The sequence below is a fragment of the Chelonia mydas genome, chromosome 8, assembly GCF_015237465.2.
Source record: "Chelonia mydas isolate rCheMyd1 chromosome 8, rCheMyd1.pri.v2, whole genome shotgun sequence".
Lineage (NCBI taxonomy): Eukaryota > Metazoa > Chordata > Testudines > Cheloniidae > Chelonia > Chelonia mydas.
Genome location: NC_057854.1, coordinates 30,739,569 through 30,760,604, shown reverse-complemented (window position 1 = coordinate 30,760,604; position 21,036 = coordinate 30,739,569). Strand labels below are relative to the sequence as shown.

Below are 21,036 nucleotides of genomic sequence, written 5' to 3'. Positions count from 1 at the left end.
CACTTAAGATGAGCTATTACCAGCAGGAGAGTGGGGTGGGGGAGAGAGAAAACCTTTTGAAGTGATAATCAAGGTGGGCCATTTCCAGCACATTTCCAGGAGTTAACAAGAACGTCTGAGGAACAGTGGGAGGGGGGGTGGGGGGGAAGAAGGAATAAACAAGGGGAAATAATTTCACGTAGTATAATGACTCAACCACTCCCAGTCTCTATTCAAGCCTAAGTTAATTGTATCCAATTTGCAAATTAATTCCAATTCAGCAGTCTCTCGTTGGAGTCTGTTTTCGAAGTTTTTTTTGTTGAAGGATAGTCACTTTGAGATCAGAAACTGAGTGTCCAGAGAGATTGAAGTGTTCTCCGATTGGTTTATGAATGTTATAATTCTTGACATTTGATTTTTGTCCATTTATTCTTTTACGTAGAGACTGTCCAGTTTGGCCAATGTACATGGCAGAGGGGCATTGCTGGCACAAGATGGCATATATCACATTGGTAGATGTGCAGGTGAAGGAGCCTCTGAAAGTGTGGCTGATGTGATTAGGCCCTATGATGGTGTCCCCTGAATAGATATGTGGGCACAGTTGGCAACGGGCTTTGTTGCAAGGATAGGTTCCTGGGTTAGTGGTTCTGTTGTGTGGTTGCTGGTGAGTATTTGCTTCAGGTTGGGGGGCTGTCTGTAGGCAAGGACTGGCCTGTCTCCCAAGATCTGTGAGAGTGATGGGTCGTCCTTCAGGGTAGGTTGTAGATCCTTGATAATACGTTGGAGAGGTTTTAGTTGGGGGCTGAAGGTGACGGCTAGTGGCGTGCTGTTATTTTCTTTATTGGGCCTGTCCTGTAGTAGGTGACTTCTGGGTACTCTTCTGGCTCTGTCAATCTGTTTCTTCACTTCAGCAGGTGGGTATTGTAGTTGTAAGAATGCTTGATAGAGATCTTGTAGGTGTTTGTCTCTGTCTGAGGGGTTGGAGCAAATGCAGTTGTATCGTAGAGCTTGGCTGTAGACAATGGATCGTGTGGTGTGGTCTGGGTGAAAGCTGGAGGCATGTAGGTAGGAATAGCGGTCAGTAGGTTTCTGGTATAGGGTGGTGTCTATGTGACCATCGCTTATTAGCACGGTAGTGTCCAGGAAGTGGATCTCTTGTGTGGACTGGTCCAGGCTGAGGTTGATGGTGGGATGGAAATTGTTGAAATCGTGGTGGAATTCCTCAAGGGCTTCTTTCCCATGGGTCCAGATGATGAAGATGTCATCAATATAGCGCAAGTAGAGTAGGGGCTTTAGGGGACGAGAGCTGAGGAAGCATTGTTCTAAGTCAGCCATAAAAATGTTGGCATACTGTGGGGCCATGTGGGTACCCATAGCAGTGCTGCTGATTTGAAGGTATACATTGTCCCCAAATGTGAAATAGTTATGGGTGAGGACAAAGTCACAAAGTTCAGCCACCGGGTTTGCCGTGACATTATCGGTGATAGTGTTCCTGATGGCTTGTAGTCTATCTTTGTGTGGAATGTTGGCGCAGAGGGCTTCTACATCCATAGTGACCAGGATGGTGTTTTCAGGAAGATCACCGATGGATTGTAGTTTCCTCAGGAAGTCAGTGGTGTCTCGAAGATAGCTAGGAGTGCTGGTAGCATAGGGCCTGAGGAGGGAGTCTACATAGCCAGACAATCCTGCTGTCAGGGTGCCAATGCCTGAGATGATGGGGCGCCCAGGATTTCCAGGTTTATGGATCTTGGGTAGCAGATAGAATACCCCAGGTCAGGGTTCCAGGGGTGTGTCTGTGCGGATTTGTTCTTGTGCTTTTTCAGGGAGTTTCTTGAGCAAATGTTGTAATTTCTTTTGGTAACCCTCAGTGGGATCAGAGGGTAATGTCTTGTAGAAAGTAGTGTTGGAGAGCTGCCTAGCAGCCTCTTGTTCATATTCCGACCTATTCATGATGACAACAGCACCTCCTTTGTCAGCCTTTTTGATTATGATGTCAGAGTTGTTTCTGAGGCTGTGGATGGCATTGTGTTCTGCACGGCTGAGGTTATGGGGCAAGTGATGCTGCTTTTCCACAATTTCAGCCCATGCACGTTGGCGGAAGCACTCTATGTAGAAGTCCAGTCTGCTGTTTTGACCTTCAGGAGGAGTCCACCTAGAATCCTTCTTTTTGTAGTGTTGGTAGGAAGGTCTCTGTGGATTAGTATGTTGTTCAGAGGTGTGTTGGAAATATTCCTTGAGTCGGAGACGTCGAAAATAGGATTCTAGGTCACCACAGAACTGTATCATGTTCGTGGGGGTGGAGGGGCAGAAGGAGAGGCCCCGAGATAGGACAGATTCTTCTGCTAGGTTAAGAGTATAGTTGGATAGATTAACAATATTGCTGGGTGGGTTAAGGGAACCATTGCTGTGGCCCCTTGTGGCATGTAGTAGTTTAGATAATTTAGTGTCCATTTTCTTTTGTAGAGAAGCAAAGTGTGTGTTGTAAATAGCTTGTCTAGTTTTAGTAAAGTCCAGCCACGAGGAAGTGTGTGTTGAAGGTTGGTTTTTTATGAGAATATCCAGTTTTGAGAGCTCATTCTTAAACTTTCCCTGTTTGCTGTAGAGGATGTTGATCAGGTGGTTCCGCAGCTTCTTTAAGAGCGTGTGACACAAGCTGTCAGCATAGTCTGTGTGGTATGTAGTTTGTAATGGATTTTTTACCTTCAGTCCTTTTGGTATGATGTCCATCTGTTTGCATTTGGAAAGGAAGATGATGTCTGTCTATCTGTACAAGTTTTTTCATGAAGTTGATAGATTTCCACTCCATACGACTAAATGCAGTGCCTTGCATAATGACAGGTTTCAGAGTAGCAGCCGTGTTAGTCTGTATTCGCAAAAAGAAAAGGAGTACTTGTGGCACCTTAGAGACTAACCAATTTATTTGAGCATAAGCTTTCGTGAGCTACAGCTCACTTCATCGGATGCATAAAGTGGAAAGTACAGTGAGAAGATTTTATACATACACATAGACCATGAAAAAATATACATTGTAAGGAGAGTGATCGCTTAAGATGAGCTAATACCAGCAGGAGAGTGGGGTGGGGGGAGAGAAAACCTTTTGAAGTGATAATCAAGGTGGGCCATTTGCAAATAGTGTATCTCCTCCCCATCCCAGCATGGGTTTCCTTCTCTGGAGGTAAAAGTGAGCCTAAGGGCCAGATGTTTAGAAGGGCTCAGCCCATTTAGGCACCACAACTGATGACTGGATTTTCCAAAGGCTCAGCAAAACACTGGGCTGCTGCTAGGTGCTGAAACATTTGGAAAAATCTAGCTTCTATGTAGGTGCCAGAATATAAACTGGAAATCTTGCCCCATTTTGTGGGTGCTGATCACTTAAAAATCTGTCCCAATCTGCCCCAGTGTTCTTTTACAATCTCTCCCCAGACTGAAAGTTTCAAAGTTGCCTTTGGGGTTTGGATGCACAATTCCCTTTAATTTTAATGAGAACTGAGTGTCCAAATCCCTCAGCCTAATTTTCCACTGCCGTCTGTTCAGCACACTGGATAGCCTTGAAGTGCTGACTCTTGCTCTTGCCAATAATCACTGTATCTACTGATTTCTTTGAGCTACCTGGTTGTTAATAAAATGACAGCAACCATCTGTTTTTAGTACAAAATTGCACGTGCCTTCCATGACAAGCTATTAATGATATACTATGAGCACAGCTGACTTCTAGTTTTCTGCCGCTGATCAAGATGTAGAAGATGGTGCTGGGGCAGTAACTTTGTGCAGGTGAATGAATCTCAGTAAACTAAAGCATAAATGAAGGAACCTGTGTAAAATTAGCAACCATCCTGAACAGTCCCAGAGCTGCTAGTCCCTACTCAATCAGGCTAAACTATGTAGGGGGTGTCTACACTGCAGCTGGGGCCATGCCTCCCAGCCTGTGTCCACAGACACATGCTAATGCCGCTTGAGCTAGTGTGCTAAAGATAACAGTGTAGTTACTGCTGCCTGGGCTGCAGCACATGCTACCCACGCAATCCCCTGAGTCTGAGCTTAGGTGGCAAGTCCTTGCTGCCATGAATGCCACAAAGTTCACACTGCTCTTGTTAGCTCAGTAGCTCAAGAGGAGCTCGCGTATGTCATATCTAGAGGCATGCTTCCAGCTGTTGTGTAGACATATAACCATATTTTGAGCCTCACAAACCATACGCCTCTACAAAGCTCACTGAAGCGGCCATGCTGGATTTGACATCGTAAATTACAACAGCTCTCCAGAAGCATGCCTAACCCTCGGCCATGAGCTCTCCTACAAAGTTTATTTGATTCATCCTATTTTACCATAAACAACCAAAACTCCTACAGTAATGATTACGGCACTTATATCAATACTGTCTATTCGGCAACAGCTGTTCAAACATTTGTTAGAATCATAGAATCATAGAATATCAGGGTTGGAAGGGACCTCAGGAGGTCATCTAGTCCAACCCCCTGCTCAAAGCAGGACCAATCCCCAATTAAATCATCCCAGCCAGGGCTTCACATCGCTTCACAGCAAATAACAACATAGCACCGCTTGCCTCTTCCTCAGTTAACCTTAACCATAACAATATTTAACATACACTAAAAAACAGATGCCACATGCAGATGTATTCACAAAAAAATGTTTTGCCTTAGCTCATGACATCATCCTGCAAATCCCAGAGGATGCTGGAATGTTGTTCCATGCACAAATATCTCCTAAGTGATCTGCATAATTTCATTCACCTTGAAACCTATTTCCACACAAAATTACTGAAAATATTGGCCCTACCCTTGGGTACTCAAAGACATACACCTAAATCCATGTTTACGCATTTATTATTAATTACAGTAGAACCCACAAGTGTCAATGAAGGTCAGGACCTCATTGAGATAAGCACTGTACAAAAAAAGAGTGAGAGACACTCTTTGCACCAAAGAATTTACAGTCGAAATAGACAAGTTTGGGAGGAGAAACAGATGGCCAATAGCAGCTTAGTGGCCGAAGCCGGAGTAAACTGCAATCTCCTCTCTACTAGCCTAATACCCTACTCACTGGACCACACTGCATCTCCAAGAAAGTGGTATGATTTTATGGAGATGGCAAGTACTGAGCACATTTGGAAATCAGGCCACCAAACTTGAAAATGTTGGTCTAATTAGTAAGCTGCCGTTAAGTAAAAGCTTCTTTTCTTTGCTCCACTTCCTATAGGAAGGGAAGAACTTGTAATCAGTCAAGAAATTAGTCCATATTTCTTATCCTGCAGACGCCTACTTGTGTGCCTACACTGTAGAGCTGCAGGGCCATATTGCCATTTGTGAAATTTGCCAGACGGGTGATTAAATCAGCTGGCAACCCCACTCCAAAGCCCTCAAATCTGTCTGAGATCAGGGAGTTTTGTGAGAGGCATCAGGCTATTGCTTCAGCTGTGCAGAAATCCCTCCACACACACTGCTTTTGGGGCAGCATGGGTTCAGGGAGAGCTTCTCCCTGGGTTGTTATCCCTGGCAAAGGGTCAGGAACTGTGTACAATGTTAATACCTAGACATTAATGCTGAAGGAGTCACACAACCTGTTTCCTGGCACCTCTGGCTCCTCACCTCATCAGCTGCTGCCCAGCAGTGCGAGACTAGAATAGCCTCCCTATCACTACTGCAAGGTGAGATAGTGACACCCATTTTCTTCCTCTCTTGCACTGATACATGAGTTTGCTGGGCCTCTGCTGTATTCCTGGGAGTGTTTTTCTGATCAGTTCACTGACCTTTTGTGTCCACCTCCCTACCTGCTCCCTAGTTAGGGGAACTCTGCCTTCTGCTTCCATCCCATCCCCGATGAGTGTATACCTCAGAAAGTTTAAGTAACAACTGGAAGAAATTTCCAAGTATCTTTAGCCTTCCTGCCCCCTCCGCTACTCCCCCCCCCCCGAGGGCATGATGTAACCCATTTATAACTCTGAGTTATGCCATCAGCATCCATACCCACTACTACTGTCCAGAATATCTGTTTCCACGTACAGCACTGCAGAGTTGTTAGCTGTGTTTCAAATGTTGTGGCTTATCAGTTACATGAATCAAAGGGTGTTGTGCAGATCATGCAGTTATAAAACAATTAGCACCAACTCTGCAAGACAAGCAAGTAGCAATCTTGATTTGCTTGGTTTCAGAGTAGCAGCCGCGTTAGTCTGTATTCGCAAAAAAAAAAGGAGTACTTGTGCCACCTTAAAGGCTAACATATTTATTTGAGCATAAGCTTTCGTGAGCTACGGCTCACTTCATCAGATGCGTCCAAGTACTCCTTTTCTTTTTGATTTGCTTGGAATCTGCTCCTGATCACATTTTACAACATGATGTATAATGTCATAAAATACAATTGCATGTTAAGGCTATGGGCAGAGTATATAATAATGTGTGCCTTGTATTCCTATTTTTATCCACCCTCAGGCAACAATTAAAATGCTATAATAGCCATTTCGCAGTTAATGAAGAAAGAGAATAAAAAATCTATAACACATATATCAAATAGGAGGAAGCAGGGAGTTTTCTTGTTCTTTCTTTCCTTTCTCACTTAGGGAAATGCACTTAGGGAAATGATCATATCTTTCTGGGGCTGATCTTGCTTTCAATAGATCATTGTGACTCGGATGAATTAGGGCCAAATCTTGACGCCTGTACTGACTTGAGAATCCCAATGAAGTCAGTGAGACAATTTCTTTCTTGAGTGGATTTGTTCAACTGAGTAAGGGCTGCAGGACTGGGCCTTTAAAGTCTCATTTAGGTGATGCATACCAATTTGTAAAAATAAAAACTCTGCCTTTAGCTGTTTAAAAGAAATACATACAAGGACGGATTTATCGGTAAAGAGAAGTAGCTTCTGCAGCATCTCTTAGTACTGCATAATATACCCCCTGGCTACATTCTGGCTTCTTTCATGTATCTACAGTATCCACCACATTCTATTTATTTTTCTGCCCCTCCCAGCTCCTAAAATTTTGCTTAGCAGAAACAAGTGTGTTGTCTGCATCATATTCAGGAAAAGACTATTTGAAACATGTTAATTTGGCACGTGGCTAGAGCCTGGCCAGTATGGAATCCCAAAGTTATTCATCCAGGCTTGCTTTACATACAACAAAGCAGATTCAGATTTTGCTCTGTGCTAAGACATACATAATGCAATGGTAGAAACCCCTGACTCTACTGAGCTGTAGGATTAAACAAAAGTTGCCCATTGTTGTAATGCAAATGAGAAAATTTATTTCAGAAGACTGAAGACTAATTTTGTGTAATTGGAATAGGAAAGTTTTATTAGGACTTTCTAGATCTCATTTATATTATATTACATCAAGCGCCTTGAGACGTGGCATGCAAGAGATTGTAGAAATTTTTGTTTGATCAGAGCAAGGGACTGGGACTCGTGCTCCTGCTTTACAACTCTGCTACCAACTCACTGAGATATGTTGAGCAAGTTGCATACACACCAGTCCTGCTCTCAATGAGTTTTATAAGTGATTTCCTATTGATTTCAGTAGCAACAGGATCTTAGTCATAAATTCCCTGTGCCTCAGTTTACCTATATATGCAAAATCACTGATGTTATGAGGTTTTTGAAAAAAAAAACATGTTGAGAGCCTTGAATAAGAGGCCCAGTAGAACTGCACTGTATTATTACTACTACTTCAGTCCTGGAGCAGGAATGTTATATTAGAGAAACATTTGAGCATCTTAATTATGGCTTTGGATCTCAGACAAGGGAATTGTGATTCAAGTGCTAGTGGGTAAGTTGGCAGCTACAAGCCATGTTGAAATGAAATGGACTTTCTCACTATGCAATGAATCCTTAATCTGGGTGAACAGTAAATGTTACTCTTGAAATCCAGAGGGAAATTAGAGAGAGAGAAAGAAGTGAAGTCTCCTGGATACGCTTGGTAAGTACATGAGAATACAATCACACTAACTTGGATTTCACTTGGAAAGGTGTAAAGAACAGCTTTTGAAAAAGGCCATTAAAAATAAATAAAAAGGAGCTCAAAACTCAGTAGAATGTGCTTAGCCTCTGGCTGCTTTACCACAGCCATCTTGCTTGCTCTGCCAGGTACTGGTGTCATGAAGCTTGGCAGATTCCCTGCTTTTCTCATAAAACAAAACAAACAAACACGCCCTTCCCCCCCCCCACACACTTCTTCTGTAAAATCCCTGAGGTTTTAATTGTGTTCAGAGGTGAATTGCAAAGGTGGAAAGAAAGCCGATTCCATCCCACTAAGCAAGGTCCTGGCAGCATTCCATACTTTACAAAAGTTTGTTTGAATAATATATTTCCCCCCCATCCATGCACTTCCTACCAATTCTCCCTCTGTGATACTGTCTCAGAATGGGACATCCTGTGCCATCCCATGTGTGGCATCCCCAGGACATTAGCAGTGTGTCAGAACAATTCATTCCGTGGTATCTTCAGTGAATCAAATGCCAGAGGATTTTACAGAAAGCAACACGTTTTCAAAAAGTTAGTACAAACACATTTCTGTGCTTGATTCAGAGGCGACCTGACCCTGCCCAGGTCACCTCTGGCTGGATTCCCTCCCTACAACCCAATCTCTTCTGCCTTTGTTAGTGGGAGCATTCAGCACATCAATCAGGAATTAACTCAAAATTTTTTGGGGCCTTTGCTGTTTATAGCCATGATTCTCTGTTCTGTAATTTTAAATGCAAGAAGGCTGCCTGCTTGTCTGCTCTGGGCTGGGATGTGAGGGAATTCAAGATGGAGGAGATCTTACACAGAGACATACAGTCATCTTTCTCTCTCATAGGGAGCCCTTGTATTTGTTCTCCCTTGGCTGTTTTCCTTATCTGAAATTAAAGAGATCTAGACAGGAAGCATATACTGTGCTCTCTGTATCTGGAAGGCACAACACCATTCACCTCTAGTTACTAGTATTATAATTACAGACCATCTTGAAGCCTCAGTTATCTGAACTTTCCTGAGACCAGAAATGGGGTCAAACTCACAATGTCTGAGAAACTGCAAATCAGTGTTATTAACAATGTCCCCCTGATACTACCATTACTGAGTTTGTACTGAACTTTACTGTGTTTGTGAATATGTCCTGGTGACAACCAGTTTTTAAAATAGAGTGTTTTTAAATATCTACAAACAGATAGCATAGCCGTGAATGAGAGAAACAATCCTACCTTAGTACCAACAAGCAAGGAGTTAATTCCTTTCCTAATGCTCCCATACTCTCACAGGTGGAGTGGGTTGGGGGTAATGAAGCAAGGCTGCAAGTGCTGGCTGAAGGGGTCATTAGATGCTCAGAGGGTTCTTTCCCAAAGTAGATGTGCAAAGCAAGGAGTTCTGTAAAACAGCCTTGAGAGAGATAAAGGAAGATGTGGAGAACAGAGGTTAGTAGTTAACCAGCTCCCATACAAGGGTCAGTAAAGGGAAATGTACATACCAAGCTAGAAAGAGTAATTTGTTGTAGCCTGGATAGGCTGTTTTCTATTTGGTTTAAGGTATGTTTTATATATGTAAAGCTATGGGAGTAACATGGTGCTTTATCTATAGAAGACTGTGCTAGTACAATAACTGCTCCCTTACCCTGCTGAGCTGGCACTATAGAGGCACAGGCGAGAATAATGTAAAGATACACAGACAGCTTTGTTGTTGTTGTTTTTTTAAAAGCCAATCAAGTAGCAGTATTGCTAGGGTATACAGCATTGGACTGGGACCCAAAATCCTGGGCTCCATTCCTGGTTCTGCCACTCATTTGCTGATGACGGGGCAAGTCGCCTCACTTCCCTGTGCCTCAGTTTCCCTGTCTGTAAAATGAAGATAATGATACTGACCCTAATAAAGTGGTTCGCAGTGTATGGATGGAAAATGCTATATGAGCGTTATGCAGTATAGTTGTAACCTTGTTGGTCTCAGCATATTAGGGAGACAAGGTGGGTGAAGTAATATCTTGTTGGTTCAATAAAAGATATTATCTCATCCACCTTGTCTCTCTAATATGAGAACTAGGTATTTTTATTAAGTATTATTATAAGCCCCCTTATCTTGAAAAACACAATTTGTCTCCAAATGAAGGCTGCAACTCTCCTAAACATCCATCTAAGGAACTGAGTATAACCTATAAAAAGGCCGAGCACTGTAGTTTTTTGTTATACGGTACCAGAATTAGAGTACACATTTCACAGCTGCACTAGAAGAATACCCACCTCCTAGGGCTGTTGTGAGAGTGTTCATTTGTGTTATGTATGTGACGCGCTCATATACCACAGGGATGGGAACATAGAATAGACTCTTTGTTTTTAATTAAAATTGTTTTGTAAAATATTCTAGAAGATCTGAAGTATCCCTGGTTCCTGCCTACCAGCGAATGAATGTATTCTGTTCTTGGTGTTAAGGCTGAGGCTTTGTTTTATTTTTGGAGAGGGGGTGGTGGTGGTGGATTTTGCTGTATATGTTTCAGCTCTGTTCACATTCTTAATTATAGTGTTACATTAATCAAGTGTATTGCTGAAAATTTTCTGTTTAACAACTAAAGACCAAGGGCCACATTTTAAAAGGTACTTAGACACCTAAAGATGCAGATATGCCTCTAGTGTGATTTTCAAAAGCATCTAAGTGCCAAACTCCCATTGAAATCAATGAGAGTCAGGAACCTAGGCACTTCTGAAAAAACATTAGGCACCTATATGCATCTTTAGAAGTCTAAATACCTTTAAAAATCAAGGGTAAATTCTGCAGTTGGAGTCAGAACTTAGGGTATAACAATGGGAGTTGTGAATGGAAAAACAGAACGTATTAGTCCCTATGTATAAAGCAAACATTTCAGGCAACCAGTCGTATTCTGTCAGATGATAAAATGATTTCAAAAATGTAATGTCAGTTGCCTGGGCTAAATAGTTAGGTTGGCTGGGTTTGATTCAAACATGTTTTTATTCAAGGTTTTGAACTGTGGATTTTGTATGTTGCTTAGATGTCTTCATATTTGGCTAAAATAAATAAAGGACCTGGTGCCTTTGAAGTCCTCAGCCTGGCTTCCATTTTAACAAGCACAATGAGGTCCTCATGGGTCTAACTGATAGTTTTTTGCAGTCATAGTTAATTGTGTCATCAAAAATGAAGGCTGCTTTTTTAAATAGGTCAGACCTAATTCTATTTCTGAATTTTAATTTAAAAAAATAGCATCTATTTATTAGTATTCCTAGAAAGCTATGATGACACTGGTCCAGGATTTATGCTCTAAAAATTGCAAGTTACTGCTAGAAATATGTTAATGCTGGAAAGTATATATAAACTGTATATGCTGCGAGTTTCATATGAGCCTATGCAAATCAGATAATCAACTTCCACTGAAATTCAGGGGAATCAACTTCCACTGAAATTCAGGGGAATCTAATTCCTTTGGGACCTGTTTGAAAATACAAGTCATGCTGTTTATCTGATGCACAATCTAAAGGACATATGCACAATCCTTATCAAGAACTCAGTGCCATCTGTAATCATTTATGATGTTTTATAGATTTGTCTATTCAGTTTACTGTGTGTATATTGAGTGTATACACAACAGAAGTGCTAGATAATGAGCAAGAGATGTTCCTCTCTGTTTTTAAACACTAAGGGAATGTGGTACTATAGAGTTACCTACCCTACATGATAGCAGAATAATGGCTATTAAAGCAGAGGAGGTTTTCTGATGGGATTAAGTACACTGTGAGGAAAGTAGGCTAAACACAGATATGTGTAAATGCAGACTCTGCATCATACACTAGAAGCCTGTGGCTACACAACAAAGTTTGGTCAACATAAGTTACGTCAGCATACAGCCACTCACTTTTATATATTGTTCAGATGCATGCAAACTTAGCTGCTTGCATCAGCACTGTGCATTCTCACCACAAGCGTTTGTGTCGATTGAAAATATGGTGTACCATGGGTAGGCATGGCATGCCACTGTCCAGCACAATGCCTTGTACATTTTTGCAGCGTTTTGTGGAATATAAGCAATTTCCTCAGGAATTTCTGGGAACTAGACATCAAGTTCCCACAATGCCACTTTCTCCATCCCATAATTTTCACGCTCGTATAAACTTTAAAAGTTTGTGAAACTATAAAAGTGTGTGATACTTTTCAGTCTCTACCATCTCTCTGGCAGAAGCATGGACTCTGCAGAGCTCAACATAATTCTCATGGCCATTGTTAATACAGGACACATAATTCTGCAGTAGAACCTCAGAGTTACGAACAGCCCAGGAATAGAGCTTGTTCGTAATTCTGAACAAAACGTTAGCATTGTTCTTTCAAAAGTTTACAACTGAACATTGACTTAATACAGCTCTGAAACTTCACTGTGCAGAAGAAAAATGCTGCTTTTAACTATCTTAATTTAAATGAAACAACACATTAAAACAGGTTTCAGAGTAGCAGCCATGTTAGTCTGAATTTGCAAAAAGGAAAGGAGGACTTGTGGCACCTTAGAGACTAACCAATTTATTTGAGCATAAGCTTTCGTGAGCTACAGCTCACTTCATCGGATGCATCATGAAAGCTTATGCTCAAATAAATTGGTTAGTCTCTAAGGTGCCACAAGTCCTCCTTTTCTTTTAGCACATTAAAAGTTTCCTTACCTTAGTTGTCAAATCTTTTTTTAAACGTTCCCTATATATTTTTTTAATAGTTTACGTTTAGCATAGTACTGTACTAACCTAGACAGTGTCTGGTGGTTGTTGGTTTTTTTGGTCTCTGCTGCCTGATTGAGTACTTCCAATTCCAAATGAGGTGTGTGGTTGTCCGGTCAGTCCGTAACAGTGGGATTTGTAAATCTGAGTTTTACTGTACTGTATTTATGGACCATCAGTGAGTACTACTACAACTGGGTATGTAAGGAGGAAGAGACATTTAACAACAATCTGGTTGCTGATGGACACGGTAAATGAAAATTTCAGGTTGCTGTTGGCATTCATGGTGGATCATGGCTGCTGGGTCTAAGAAACTGGTGATCCCACTAATCAGTACCTCGTAATACAGGTTTGTGATGATGAGCACTGATTGCAGATGCAAAAAGCCACTTCCCTGGATGTGTGTGTGCCCAGCTTGCCCCAGCCGTCCAGCACAGGGACATTGGAATGAGCACTGCATTGACAGTGGAGAAGAAAGTGGCAATTGCACTCTAGAAGCTTGCAACACCAGATTATCAGTCAGCACGCAATTAGTTTGGAGTTGGAAAATCCACAGTGGGGCCATTGTCATCTAAGTGTGCAAAGCCATTAAGCATCTCCTGCTGCACAGGGCTGTGACTTTCAGCAATATGCAGGAAACAGTAGATGAATTTGAAGCAATGGGGTTTCCAGAACTGTGATGTGACAACAGACCGGATACATGTATCTATGTAGCACCACACCACCTTGCCAGTGAGTACATAAACAGAAAGATATACTTTTCCATGGTTATGCAGACAATGGTGGATCAGCAGGGATGCTTCATTAAATATTAGTGTGGGCTGGCTAGGACTTTTCCAAAAGCTGTAAGCAGGGAAATTCGTCTCTGACCAGTGTATTCCCATTGCCAGTGTTGAAATGCCAGTAGTGATTCTGAGGGACCTAACCTATCCTTTGCTTCCCTGGCTCATAAAACCGTACACTGGCTACCTCGACAGCACCACTGAAAGATTCAACTACCAGCTGAGGAGGTGCAGGATGAATGTTGAATGTGCTTTTGGTCAATTAAAAGCTCACTGGTAATGTTTAATGACTAGACTAGATCTCAGCAACACAAACATTCCTATTATAGCTGCATGCTGTGTACTACTACATGTCTGTAAGACAAAGTGGGAAACGCTAATGGAAGGGTGAAGTGGACTGGCTGGCTGCTAAATTTGAGCAGCCAGATAAAAGGGCTATTAGAAGAGCCAATTGTGGAGTTATACAGCTGAGGGAGGCCTTACAGGAACATTTTAACAGTCAGCCATATATATAAAATAACTTTATTGTGTGCATAGAAACAGGAAACAAAGTTAAAATTAAACATGGTAGCACCACTGTAAGATGGTGGCCCATATTTTTAAAGAACAACATTAAACGGGCATACATATTAATAACGTATTACAAGGTTTAATTCATGTTAAAAAACATGCAGTGCATGGTATCTGGTGGCTGATCCTGTGGTTAATACAGGTCGTCTTAAGTATAGTCATAGTTCTCCTTGTTTTCCCATGCTGTGGAGTAAGTATTTGCGGTGAGGGTTCATGCCACGCTGCAGCCCGTTGGCAAATACAGGGAGCAGCAAGCATGGACTTTTCCATGAATTGGAAGAGCTGCTGTGTCTGGGGTCTTTGGGAATGTAGCCCAGTAATGTTCTGCAGCATCTGCATTTGCTGCCTGAGCAAAGCCATAATGTCCTGCAGCACTTCCCACTGCACCTCTCTGTCCCTTTTGCCTCTTCTGCAGCATCTGCTCACTCCATGCCTGGCCTTTCATCCTGCTCTCGGCCATTCTGCCCCTCCAATCCCTGTGTTCATGGTCAGTTGCAGTAGAGGATCTTGCAGAACATATCCTCCTATGTCTGCTTCTTTCTTCTACTGATCAGGAACAGATGTTCAGCAGGCACAGAGCGGGAACCTCTTAAGGCTACCATGGCAGAGGCTGCTGATTAAAACAAATAAAAAACAGCACTAGATGCAAAAATCGCAATGGAAAGGAAAAGAGAAGTCTCAAAATTCACTCTAGCTTTGGAGCACCTTGTTGAAACACCACTCTGCAGTTCAAGTAATGGTGCGTATCAGACTAGTTTGGGGTGTGTGCGTGTGTGGGAAAGGGGTACTATGTTGCATGGAAAGTGTTGATGCTGAGATGAAAGTGCAGTGAATATTGCCAATTTTTTTACAGGCAGTGGTCATTTTGGCTAATCTCTCTCTCCTGCAGGTGACAAAGACCCCAGCTGAAACTGCTCAGGGCCCTGTATGCTGCTCGCCTGTTTACTGCAGTGGTGTCAGCAGAACTCGTCACAGAGTGGTGTAGGGATGCCTCATGTATCACAGGGGCAGAGACAAAGCTGCCATCCCTAGAAATGTTCAGGAGAGAAGTGCAGAGTATCTCCATGAGAATTCCACTGAGATGGCTCAAGAGGATAAAAGGGACATACCTGTTCAGAAAAACAAAGTCCTCTGCATGGGGAGAATTGTGCCCCCACCTCGCCCAGTAAACCATAGTAAAGGAAAAGTAAATGCTTCCTCTACCTCTTTCTCATCAGCTCTATCTGAGCACAGGGTAGTGACTTGCTGTGAACTGTGTAATTTGCACTGCCTGATTATTTTTTACTTTTGAAATGTTAGAAAATAAATTAAAGTGAGAAATCCAAAGTCAATGCCTTTGTTCTGTAAATATGCAGATGTGATGGGCACCATTTTTAAACAAGGGAAGAAGGGTGAGTGGGGAAAGGAGAGGCGGTTTTGGGCAACAAAAAGATTTTAAAAAATGCTTATAATGAATAATGCGCATTTACACTTACCAGAGCTCCCTTCCTCTTGATCAAAGGCTCATCTAGGCTTGCCTGGCAAGACTGGCTTGACTCCAGCGGAGTTTCAAACAGCTCCTGGGTCACCGCATGGTTTTTGTCTTTGTTCGGTGTTGTCCTGTCTATACACCGCAGGGGTCTCTGTGCCAGGTTTTAGCAAAGCATCTGCAGTCACATTCTGGGTGCTGGTTGGCTCACTGCCAAGTGTTGCATGCAGTTTGTTATAGACGTGGCAGGCCTGCAGGGCGGGCCCAGGTTTGTTGTTGCTTCCTTCACTTCTCGTATGCTTGCTAAAGTACCTTCGCCTCCACCTGGCATGGCTGCTCATTCCTGTTGTGCCCCAGTTTTAGTATCCCCTGTGCAGTCTACACCTAGATGTCTGTTTCTTCAATCGCTCCTTAGCACCACTTACACAGCCTCTTCTCCCCACAGGCCAAGGAGACCCATGACTTCTTTCCTGCTCCAGGCAGGAGGGCATGTAGTAGTTGCCTGACACGTGCATGAAGCCAGCATGGGTGGGTGGGTTAGTAGGTGTGCTTGCCAGGGTAGACAATCATGAAAAGGCATTTAAAAAACACCATGGTGTGGGGATGGGCTGCCAGTACCTGTGGCCCCTGGGCAGTGGAGTTCAAAGTTGTGTCTGAAACAACCACTGTTGTGGGGCCTGGGGCATAATGGTGGAGCTATTAGAGAAATGTTAGGGTTGACACAGGTAATGCGGTGTCTACCTTTGCACTACATTGACAAGTACGTTTGCTGTGGCTCTGCAACATTCAAGGAGGTGGTTGTGTTATTGCGTTTATTGGTAGCCATCAGATTTATATGTAGATGCATGCAAAACTATGTCAGAAAAAGCAGACTTTGATTGACTTAACTTTGTCATGCAGATCAGGCCAAAGTAAGACTGTCTCAGTTTATATCTGTTACCTTTTATCTTATATTTCAAGATCTCTAAGAGACTAAAAAATTTGAGCATAAGCTTTTGTGAGTTACCGCTCACTTCACTGGATACATGCAGTGGAAAATACAGTGGGGAGATTTTATATACACAGAGAACATGAAACAATGGGTGTTACCATAAGGTGAGCTATTACCAGCAGGAGAGAAGAAAGGAGAAAAAAACCCAAACCTTTTGTAGAGTACCCAGAAGTTACCTACTACAGGACAGGCCCAACAAAGAAAATAACAGAACACCACTAGCCATCACCTTCAGCCCCCAACTAAAACCTCTCCAAAGCATTATCAAGGATCTACAACCTATCTTGAAGGGCGACCCATCGCTCTCACAGATCTTGGGAGAAAGGCCAGTCCTTGCTTACAGACAGACCCCCCAACCTGAAGCAAATACTCACCAGCAACCACACACCACACAACAAAAACACTAACCCAGGAACCTATCCTTGCAACAAAGCCCGTTGCCAACTATGTCCACATATCTATTCAGAGGACACCATCATAGGGCCTAATAACATAAGCCACACTATCAGAGGCTCATTCACCTGCGCATCTACCAATTTGACATATGCCAGCATGTGCCAGCAATGCCCCTCTGCCATGTACATTGGCCAAACTGGACAGTCTCTACGTAAAAGAATAAATGGACACAAATCAGACGTCAAGAATTAGAACATTCAAAAACCAGTCGGAGAACACTTCAATCTCTCTGGTCACTCGATTACAGACCTAACAGTGGCAATTCTTCAACAAAAAAACCTTCAAAAACAGACTCCAAGGAAAGACTGCTGAATTGGAATTAATTTGCAAACTGGAGACCATTAAATTAGGCTTGAATAAAGACTGGGAGTGGATGTGTCATTACACAAAGTAAAACTATTTCCTCCACCCCTCCCCCCCATTTTTCACACATTCTTGTCAACTGCTGGAAATGGCCCACCTTGATCATCACTACAAAAGGTTGTTTTTTTCCTCTCCTGCTGGTAATAGCTCACCTTACCTGATCACTCTCCTTACAGTGTGTATGGTAACACCCACTGTTTCATGTTCTCTGTGTATATAAAATCTCCCTACTATATTTTCCACTGTAGGCATCCGATGAAGTGAGCTGTAGCTCACGAAAGCTTATGCTCTAATAAATTTGTTATCTCTAAGGTGCCACAAGTACTCCTTTTCTTTTTGCGGATACAGACTAACACGGCTGCTACTCTGAAACCTATCTAAAAGGAAACATTATTGCTCACCTCCTAGTTTGCATGATTTTGACAACTTTCATTCAGACTATATGCAAATACTAAATGTATATTGTTAGAGCTGCAAGAGATGCTTTCTTATTCATTTAATCAGATTAATCTGTTACTTTCTTCTGGAAATATCTTTGAAATACATTATATTTGCATTTCAAGAAAGTGGTAGCCAGCCCAATCCATGGAGGCTTGATCTCTACCAGATAAGGATTATTCTTTGTGCATGTTGAATCTGAACTGCTTTAGAACCTGTAAAAAATAAATAAATAAAAATTGCACTTACTGTATGTTGTTTATAAAGGATTATTTAGTATAATATTTCATAGTAGCTCAGGAAATCTCTCGTCTCTTCCTAAGGAACACTAAGTTCATGTCTACCTACAAGTTGTGCCAGTTTAGCGAAGAAGGTTTAGAAACAGATTTACTTAACTGATGCATCCCCTATGCATGGACACTTTTAAGCTGATTTAAGAGTGCCTCATATTGATTTACCCTATTAAATTCTTCACAGCATCTAAATAAGTTGTGCTTAAGCTAAATCAATACACGGCACTCTCAAGGCAGTTTGAAAGTGTCCACACAAGGGGCTTGCACCAAAATAACTAAGTAATCAGTAATACCTGCTGCACTCTGTACATGAACCACTAAGCTGGGTACACCCCTGAATGGACCACTGCATTTTCATAAACATTCATTGTGCTCTTTAAATTGACAGCATCTTTTAAAGCTCAGAACTATGAAAATGAATCCTTAGAACATTCAATTTAGGTAACTGGACCGTGGGTGGGGGTGCATTGAGTCTCAAATGGCCATTTTTCTTTGAGTTCCTTTTTAATAGGATTTTGGCATTTCACAGCCACTGAAGAATTACTCCAGGAATGTCATTAACCAAGATGCCCACGCTGCTAATTACAACTGGAGTCTCATTCTGTAAGAATTCCACTCCTAAAACTTAAGCAGAAACAAACTTCTTAAAAGGACACAGTCAGGGTTTTCTTGCTGAGTTCTCAATCATTTTACCTCCTCCTGTTATTTGTCCAATAATTATCCTGTCAGAATCCTGAAACAAAGCTTCTTTCTATTGACATTTTCTTCCATAGTTTGTATGTGCCAATTTGTTACTTTCATGTTTCAATAGAGCTGGGTTCTGCTCACCAGTTTATTTTTGAAGGGCTACTTTATCACTCTTTTTTGACTTGGCGGGGGGGAAGGGAAAAAACATTGAAACCTTTTTTAAGGGTGGAAAACATTAAGACACGGATGGATTTGAAAAGAGAAGAAAAATGATGATATTCCCCAATATTCCTTTTACTTTTATATTGAATCTTGAAAATAAGCACATAATCTGGGAAAGGAAAGACTTGAATCTCAGAGGTCCAGAAATTGTTATTCAAATTAAAATTCTGCAGTTTGTGGCATAACCTGACTGAGCTGGGGAGATCCTTTCAGCTCCAGGATTTGCTAGGGGCCCAAAGACTCCTCCAATCAGGTGACAGAGGAAATACCGATTGTCCCTTCCAAGATCAGGAAGGATCAGGAAATCCACACTTGTGGACTCTATGAATCCTACCTATTGCCCCCTTTGGCCTGAGCAGTTAGCTGCTCTTCAGGGCCTTGATGGGTTGATTGTGTTAGGAGAAGACAGGGATTATACAAATCAGGTCTTTGTTTAATGCAGTGTTTGTTTACACACAATGTACACAAAGTGCTCTTTCCAGGAACACAGTAGATACAAACAACAGTGGCAGGTTTCAGAGTAGCAGCCCTGTTAGCCTGTATCCGTAAAAAGAAAAGGAGTACTTGTGGCACCTTAGAGACTAACAAATTTATTAGAGCATAAGCTTACGTGAGCTACACCTCACTTTATCGGATGCATACAGTGGAAAATACAGTGGGGAGATTTTATATACACAGAGAACATGAAACAATGGGTGTTACCATACACACTGTAAGGAGAATGATCAGGAAAGGTGAGCTATTACCAGCAGTAGAGCGGGGGCGGGGAGACCTTTTGTAGTGATGATCAAGGTGGGCCATTTCCAGCACTTTACAAGAACAGTAGGAGGGGAAATAAACAAGGGGAAATAGTTTTACTTTGTGTTTATTCAAGCCTAAATTAATTGTATCCAGTTTGCAAATTAATTCCAATTCAGCAGTCTCTCTTTGGAGTCTGTTTTTGAAGGTTTTTTTGTTGAAGAATTGCCACTTTTAGGTCTGTAATCGAGTGACCAGAGAGATTGAAGTGTTCTCCGACTGGTTTTTGAATGTTCTAATTCTTGACGTCTGATTTGTGTCCATTTATTCTTTTACGTAGAGACTGTCCAGTTTGGCCAATGTACATGGCAGAGGGGCATTGCTGGCATATGTCACATTGGTAGATGCGCAGGTGAACGAGCCTCTGATAGTGTGGCTGATGTTATTAGGCCCTGTGATGGTGTCCTCTGAATAGATTTGTGGACATAGTTGGCAATGGGCTTTGTTGCAAGGATAGGTTCCTGGGTTAGTGTTTTTGTTGTGTGGTGTGTGGTTGCTGGTGAGTATTTGCTTCAGGTTGGGGGGCTGTCTGTAAGCAAGGACTGGCCTTTCTCCCAAGATCTGTGAGAGTGATGGGTCTCCCTTCAAGACAGGTTGTAGATCCTTGATGATACATTAGAGAGGTTTTAGTTGGGGGCTGAAGGTGATTGCTAGTGACGTTCTGTTATTTTCTTTGTTGGGCCTGTCCTGTAGTAGGTGACTTCTGGCTCTGTCAATCTGTTTCTTCACTTCAGCAGGTGGGTATTGTAGTTGTAAGAACGCTTGATAGAGATCTTGTAGGTGTTTGTCTCTGTCTGAGGGGTTGGAGCAAATGCCGTTGTATCCTAGAGCTTGGCTGTACAGAATGGATCATGTGGTGTGCTCTGGATGAAAGCTAGAGGCGTGTAGGTAAGTATAGTGGTCAGCAGGTTTCCGGTAAAGGGTGGTGTTTATGTAACCATTGCTTATTAGCATTTCCAAGTCTGCCTTTCCAGCATGTGCTGTGCCCCAAAGGAGCTCTGTGTCTCTGCTTTTCCCAGGGCCGTGCTTACCACCACTGTGCTCTCGCTGCCTGATGGCTCTTTCCTCTAACTCACACGGTAGCAACTAGGCTGTCCCTTCCCCCTTGCACGTGCAATTAGTCCCAGGGAAACCCCTCAGACCACACAGCTTACTCTACTCAGTCTTTGCCATGCAACCTGGTGCCTTGGGAGGTAGCCTCCTATTGTTTCAGCTACAACTATGAAACACATTTAACTGATTCTTCCATTTAACCTGAATAAAGGGTGCTTAACAGCAACCATCAGCTTTAACCAAGTTTATAATTGTCCA

At 42.3% G+C, this 21,036-nt stretch overlaps 1 long non-coding RNA gene across 1 annotated transcript; it reads right to left on the bottom strand.

Moving 5' to 3' along the window:
• Window positions 1-840: 840 nt before the first annotated feature.
• Window positions 841-20,678, bottom strand: LOC122461424. The gene is made up of 3 exons (XR_006283297.1): window positions 20,427-20,678; window positions 6,885-6,887; window positions 841-854 (listed from the first exon to the last, which is right to left on the bottom strand). It is a non-coding gene; the product is annotated as an uncharacterized LOC122461424 (long non-coding RNA).
• Between the last annotated feature and the right edge of the window lie 358 nt (window positions 20,679-21,036).